Below are 7520 nucleotides of genomic sequence, written 5' to 3' on the forward strand. Positions count from 1 at the left end.
TGTTTGCTATGAAAAAGCATGTATTCCTGTAATAAATACTTTCTTTACGAATAAAATTAATAATGTACGGTTTTTGTCAAGTAGACAAATGCTGAAGATATTAGGAGTTTAGGACCCCAAAATAAATCAGAAAGAATACTTAATGGAATTATTATAATATTATGCACATAACATTAGTCACGGAACATTAAATAACAAGGGTACCGATATCCTGTATAACTTTTCATCGATCTTTCGCGTTCATACGTACGTGTACAATACAATAATTAGTATAAGACACATACCTACAAAGTATAGGTAATACATCCTACATTATTTATACCTACCTACATTATTTTTGAAGTGAAACTTCTTTATCGGGATTGGAAAAAATTCAGTGTAACATTTTTTCGTTACGCGTGACATTTTTCCGTTACGCGCCATCTTTTTCTTATTTCTACCACGCGTGATTCGACGACGTATTTCTGTAAAGTTGTAGTTATATAGTAAATTATTTTTGAAAAATAAGGTCATAAAGAAGTTTCACTACTTACGTGTGTACACTAGTACACGCACACATTTTTTTTTGGTAACTATGTATGTTCACAATTATGATTTTAGTTTTATTCAAAAAGGTTAATATATAAGAAAGTATTAAAAATTGCATTGCATTTCATAATAACACTTCCATTAAATAAGTATTTATCTAAGCACATAAAACTAGGGTTACTACTAAAATTATTCTATAATATGCGGGATACTTTATTTAAAAGCCATAGCTTCTTTAACTATGTTTATAATAAGATTTTCAACCCACTTCTTCAGATTGTCACGTTCAGATTCAAAATTATTGTTCTTGCTATTTCTTTTACCATTACCGTTACCTTGTTCATAACTATTACTTTTCTTTCGACCATAAACAATCATCCAATCGGATACATAATTATCGTCTATAAAACTCGGTCCAGATTTCACTAAGTCTTCTTTATTTCTCGTTTTTAAATTGTCCTCTTTGTTGAAAACAAGCGAAACGTTAGCTGGATTAATTTCTTCCTTTTGATATGTAAGTTCTAGAGATTCCCTGACTTGCGTAGCTTGATTGGTGGATCTTTCGGACATCCTTTTAAATCTTTCTTCGATTCGGGTATCTATAATTTATTACCATTAAATATTTTATGATAATTAGGTATATTCGTGTTAAATAAAAATGTACCTAATAATTAAGGAAAATCTTTGTAAAAAAAATCGATCGGTAAAATTGATTTCAAAACATGCATCTGCCCCATAGACCAAACATTACAACCTAAGATTAGGTACAACATACATTCTCTTTTTGATATTAAGTATAGGTACGATTAAGTATCAATTATTAAAATGTTATAAAGAAACAATAACTAAAATACACTTCAACTACTACACAAGTAACACATAACAAATAAATACCATTGATTTTCTTAACAAAAAAGTTGATAAGCAGAAATATCGCGAACACACCAAAGGCCATTATCAGAAACGCCCACCACTCCAGTTTCGGTGGCTGCGGACAATGTGCGCTTGTCATTGTATTTCAATATTTATTGACTCTGTATCTGTAGCATTATCAGATACTTTTTAGTGGAAAATTCCAGAATTATGTTGATGTTTTTACTTTTTATACCTATGTATACCTGCATAGTGCACATTATGAAATGGCAACACAAATCGAATATCTAAAGAAACTAAAATTATGATTAACGGATTTGCTATTATAAAATAAATTCAAACTTGTAGATTCGATGAACTTTTCGACCTTGGGAAAACACAGGCAAATTTTCCAAGAGAACGACGTGATTCGAGAGAAATAGAATCACATAATTGAGTGAAGTTCTATATTATCCATCGAATTATAATTTTAGAAACAATATTACTTGCTCTGTGGAAACAATCATCAACAATTGGTTTATGTATTTTATTTGTTCTTAAATTCATTACCTACTACGTACTAAGTAGTTATATTATGTTGATTAGGTAATCGTTTCCATATCAAAAGAAAAATGAAAAATATACTTCTTTAATATACTTTCTTTACTTACTGTAAATAAAATTGTAACAGATATTTCGAACATAACAAAAAAACGTGCTTTGAGCTTTGAGAGTTCTTATTATTTGCTAACTTTAACGCTTACTGCTTAGCTTACTGTTTCTTGATACAATGTATATACCTAATTACTGAAAACTGAAAACATTTATATTATGTCACATGCAACGGTATTTTTATTTACCTTAATATTATCTGCCAAGTTTGCGCTGTCAGATCACGTCAGAAATTACAACGGGTGATTTTTTTTTAAAATCACAAAGAAGATTGTGGGTATCACTCATTTTTTAACTATTGTATAATATATATTATTATGTATCACTTATACAAATACCTATATTTTTTAAAAGCTCTAGCCTGTGCTCTAGCCTCTACGGCCTAAATACCAACACCAAGAACTAACACAGACTCGTTATTACTAACAGTTTTTGTCGACGTTTTAGTTTTTTAACGTAGTTTTTTAATTAAAGTTCGAAGTTTAAACTGTTATCTACATAATACTTCTATACAATTTCTCAAAAAAAAAAAATCTATTGTGGAATTTCATTCTGCGGATGAAAGGCAAGCCTGAAATATAAAGGCTTTAAAAATTTTCGCGTTCAAAAATGCAGATTCAATTCGCCACATAGGAAATGTTTGTGACAGCATTTTGTTCACTTAGTGATCGGGTCTATTGTGAGTGACTGGCAGGAAGATTGGTACCATCAGAAGCGTTGCTGTTTTTAGTTTTGTTTTTGTATATTCCGTAGCGCTTTTATTTTGTGCAAATAAACTTGGCTGTACGACTGTTGACCTGAGCCTGTTACATAAATGTCAAGTTTTGGCGGGAGATAGGTTTTTCTTTTTTTTTCTTTAGAACCTAACAAAACATTAATCAAATACTACTTTAAATTATAAAGTAAGTAAGTAGTAGCATTCATTAAAGAAGTAAGATATTGGAGGTACGGTTTAACTTTCCCACTTGCGAACAGAGCTTGGAGTAAATTAACCAATATTGACGACGCAGACAGTGCCTAGGCACAGACGTGCTTGTTCCAACACATGCACATACGAAATACATGGAGAAGATATTTCAACATTATTTTAATTAGTATTTAAAAAAATAAATGAAATTGTAATTAGGTGTTAATAATACTTAAATATTATACCTAGGTTATTAATACAACTATTTTCCCGTTCAAATTAAAATAATGATTTAATTGAATACGATTTTTAGAGATGAGACTGATTTACTGCTGCATACACACGGAATGTTTATACAGGTCGCGTCAAGTAAAAAGAACGCTGACGGTTAAGCTGCGCATTGGCGATTTATCGGTCTATTTGGTGTTATGAGGTGGTATAAGAATAACAAATAGGTAGTTGCGAAGCCACGATTCGCGAGCCTAGTTCAAAAATAAAATAATCGGCACATAGCTTACGCGCAAAACTCGATCCATGCGCAAACACACCCAATCACTTTCATCCAGCGTTCTTTTTACGTGACGCGTACTGTACATGAACACAAATAAACGAACCAAAGGCGTCATTCTGAAAAGTAAGTTTAATTATATTGTACATTTTTCCCGTTTGAAATGTTAAACAGTCCAATGAGACAGAAATTTAAGATCAAGGGAAGGACTAGCTTGTTTGTGATTATAGCCGTGTAGCGCCCTCCAGGCGTGCGAGCTGTTTCTGAGAACTGTGCTTAGAAAAGCATTTATTTTCGTCGTGCCTGGTAACAGAGAAGTTTTAAAAAATAAATAAAAATACGGAATTAAATGCTTCGTATGTATGTATATTTTATTATAAAGCTGAATACAACCTGGAGGGTTATCATGACGTCTTACAAGCTATAGCAGTATTATTTCCAGCGTGGGAAGGTGATGGCGCTATACGACCCATATAGCGCTGTCTTTTTTCCACACTGGCGAGGTACGAGGGCAGAAAACAAACTACATAAAGAGCAAGAATGTTGATAGCACATTATGAGATCGTTATCACAGGAAGGGAAAATAAATAGGACTTATTAAGCCTTATGGCGGGGATAATTACACCCTTTTGTGTTTATTTCGGTGTACGTTCTATATCTGTTATTGTTTTCATAATATTACATGTTTAAGGTACCTATTAGACGATGCTTCTAAGCCCGATTTCTTATTCGAGCACCTTAGAAATGAAATTTTGAAAAGCTTTTATTACACTATTAAATTTTACGTCGCGGTTGTTGACTATGATATTAATACTTTTATAAGGGAATTGTTTAGCTGATACATTATTAAGTCTCTCTCCATAATACACGGGTATCGCCATAAGGATGATACCCGGTCCTTTGGAAGGCTTACGTGGGGACACAGGTCCAACACGCAGAGGCCCTTTAGAGAATTTAATGTGTTGTGCCCTGGACAGCCTTGGGCAGTCCGCGGCCAATGTAGGACTATTATTATTATAGTTTTCCTTCGAATAATGTATCTATTGTTATTTCGAAGTATATTAGTTAGGTACGTGTAATAATTCCCAATTTCTGCATAGATTCCAAACATCAAAATTTAATTCACCCAGCGTTTAACAATTCATTGAATTACCTAATTAAAATCAAATAATAGATGAAATTTATAAAATAATTTGGCAATTTGCCAACATGTGGGAGGCAATAGGGTTATCAGCTGTATGCAAATGTGGCGATATACGAATTAGGGACTCATCAATGTCCTATTAATATTTTATGACATGGTAATCACCGCGTTTAGATGCAGAATAGTGTAACTGTTACGTGACTATATGGGCGATGATTAATTTATCTGATAATCCGAAATATTAATGCAATTTTCATTTATGCTACTGGCATTGGCATTTTTATTAGATAACTATTAAAATAACGAAATAGTATAAGTATTAAATTAATTTGACTAAACAAATGCTTATTGCAATGCTAAAATATTTTTATCAAAAGTAGTATCTTATTACACAATACCACAAAAAACAAAATAAGTACCTATGATAAGTATAGAAAATGTCGTATCTAAGGTTTATCCAATCCACGTTATAAGCTATTCAATGTAGTCTAGTATTTCCGAGCAACTTTATCGCTGCGTAGTGTCTATAACTTGAACGTGGCCTTTTATAGTTCACTCAGAACGGGTGTGTGTTACACCCTGTTACAACAATCGAACATATGAGTGGAATTGAATGAGTTGCAATTTTACTCGTCAATAATTGTGTCACGGCAGTTTCCTTAGTTGCTTCAGAGGTTGCTTGCTGTAAAATACTAGCACACTATTTGCACTTAACAGGGTATAAATATTATATCTATACATATAATAAATCTGTAGAAGGGTCAATTCTGTACATTGAAAATATTGAAAAAATAAATAGCAGGGGGTGTTACTGGATCGATACCAAACCCAAATATGTGATAAAAAAAAATTTTTGTCTGTCTGTCTGTCTGTCTGTATGTGAAGACATCACGTGAAAACTAATGGTTCGATTTCGATGAAACTTGGTATAATTATACCTTATTGTCCTGGGCGTAAAATAGGATACTTTTTATCCTGGAAAAATACGTAGAAAAAAATTAATCTTAATTTTTCAGTTTTATCCATAGACGTTGTTCTGTAGAACCGCGAACACACGTTGCGTATTATTATAGGCCTAGCCGTATTTGTATTAATAGATACATATTTATAAGATCTCATTGTCAGAGTTACTCAAAATGGAGAAATAAACCATCCACACGAATACCGACATCCGCGCGGACGGAGTCGCGGGCGGAAGCTAGTATCTAATAATATTATGTCTGTTATCTAACTGTAATTACTGTTATTGTACATTGTATTGTAGAATCTATTGATTAAATTGTATGCATAGTTTTACTTCGACCGTGGAAATTGCAAAGACGGAAACCTCAATAGCATATTAAATTTCTTAATAGGTAATGTAAACTCCAACATTACCTAGTCTTATAATAATAACTTATTTTTGCATAACATTATAACTTATATTCGGAACGTATACGTTAAACATACTAATAAGTTCATACCAAAGTTGGGCTCACCGACAAACAGATAACCAAAAGAAAATACCGAAACCGCTAGTCCTTGTGCGTCTAAGATAATATATCACGGCAAACTTAAATGAGAGGAAAATTAGTTTACACTGAACGTGTAATACAACTGTAATATGAGTGTGGAGTTTCGCGCCGCAGTCGTGTTTAATTTCCAGAAAGTTCTAGTCATTACCGTGCGAGTAACAAAGAAGGTGGAACAATGAAGCGTATGAAGCGTACGCAGTGACGTCGTGGATTTTAGCGGGTAATAAGGTGTGAGGAAATAGTACTCAAGTAATTAGTTTGTTACATACGCCTGTTTTAGACTTGTAAAGTAATAAGCTATTTAATTAAAAAGTAGAAGGTAATATTTTTGAAGTGAAACTTCTTTATTGGGGTTGGAAAAAAATTTAGAGTAACATTTTTTCTTTACGCGTGACATTTTTCCGTTACGCGCCAATGCCATCTTCTTCTTATCCGTACCACGCGTGATTCGACGTATTTCTGTAAAGTTGCATATACCTTAATTATTATTTGAAAAATAAGGTCATTAAGAAGTTTCACTTCTTACGTGTGTACACTAGTACACGCACACATCTTTTTTTTTATTAAACAGGTAACAATAATTTTACTGATTAATACGAGAGTGAATATACAATATACAATCAAAACTACCAAAATTACATTTAGTAACGTAATTTTGGTAGTTTTGATTGTAAGTATGTATGTATTTTTGTTAAGAGCCTAACAATCTTGAAATAATCACCATTTTATTATACTTAGGTACGTAATAAATACATTTCTCAAAAGCAAACTTGCGTAAACAACTGTATTAAGAGAAGAGACAAAGTAAATATTACCTGAAAAAGCAATAAATCTCAGATATTTTTAACATAGATTTCAAGGAGGCTGCCCTTATTATTAATGCAGGGAACTTAAAACAGGTATATGAGAGTACAAGAGTGTTTGAATTTACGAGTGGGGTTACCTTATGTTGATTTGGCCTCCCGAAAAGTTGGGAGATTTTGTTATTGAAAGATGAAAGGTTATACTTACTTAATTAAAAGTTTAAGCTTGGTTATTATTAGAGATAAATATACCTACTTATAAATAAATAGAATTGATTCTAAAATATCTCTTTCTGTGGTGATAATTTAAATTCGAATATTAATTTGCTCTAGGCTCTATAGGTACTATGCAAAAATTTTTGTGGTTCTGGAATATTATTTTCACATTTACATAAAGACTAACTCACTGCCTTTCTGTATTTTATTAGCTATGAATCAAATTGGTATGGCTGCACTATTCACATAAGATAGTAAAAATAAAATTGTCTTTGTTTTTCGAAAGCCAAAATCTCAGGTGAAATTTCATGTGATGATGAAATAGCAACACTGCAAGGAGCGGCACTCGTTTGCAATCATGGTAATGCTTCAGGTG

General features: G+C 32.3%; 1 long non-coding RNA gene across 1 annotated transcript; it reads right to left on the reverse strand.

The window, feature by feature from the left end:
* Positions 1 to 554: 554 nt before the first annotated feature.
* Positions 555 to 7027, reverse strand: LOC123699741. Its single transcript, XR_006752555.1, has 3 exons — positions 6941 to 7027; positions 1423 to 1516; positions 555 to 1127 (listed from the first exon to the last, which is right to left on the reverse strand). It is a non-coding gene; the product is annotated as an uncharacterized LOC123699741 (long non-coding RNA).
* Between the last annotated feature and the right edge of the window lie 493 nt (positions 7028 to 7520).

Source organism: Colias croceus, chromosome 18 (assembly GCF_905220415.1).
Source record: "Colias croceus chromosome 18, ilColCroc2.1".
Classification (NCBI taxonomy): domain Eukaryota; kingdom Metazoa; phylum Arthropoda; class Insecta; order Lepidoptera; family Pieridae; genus Colias; species Colias croceus.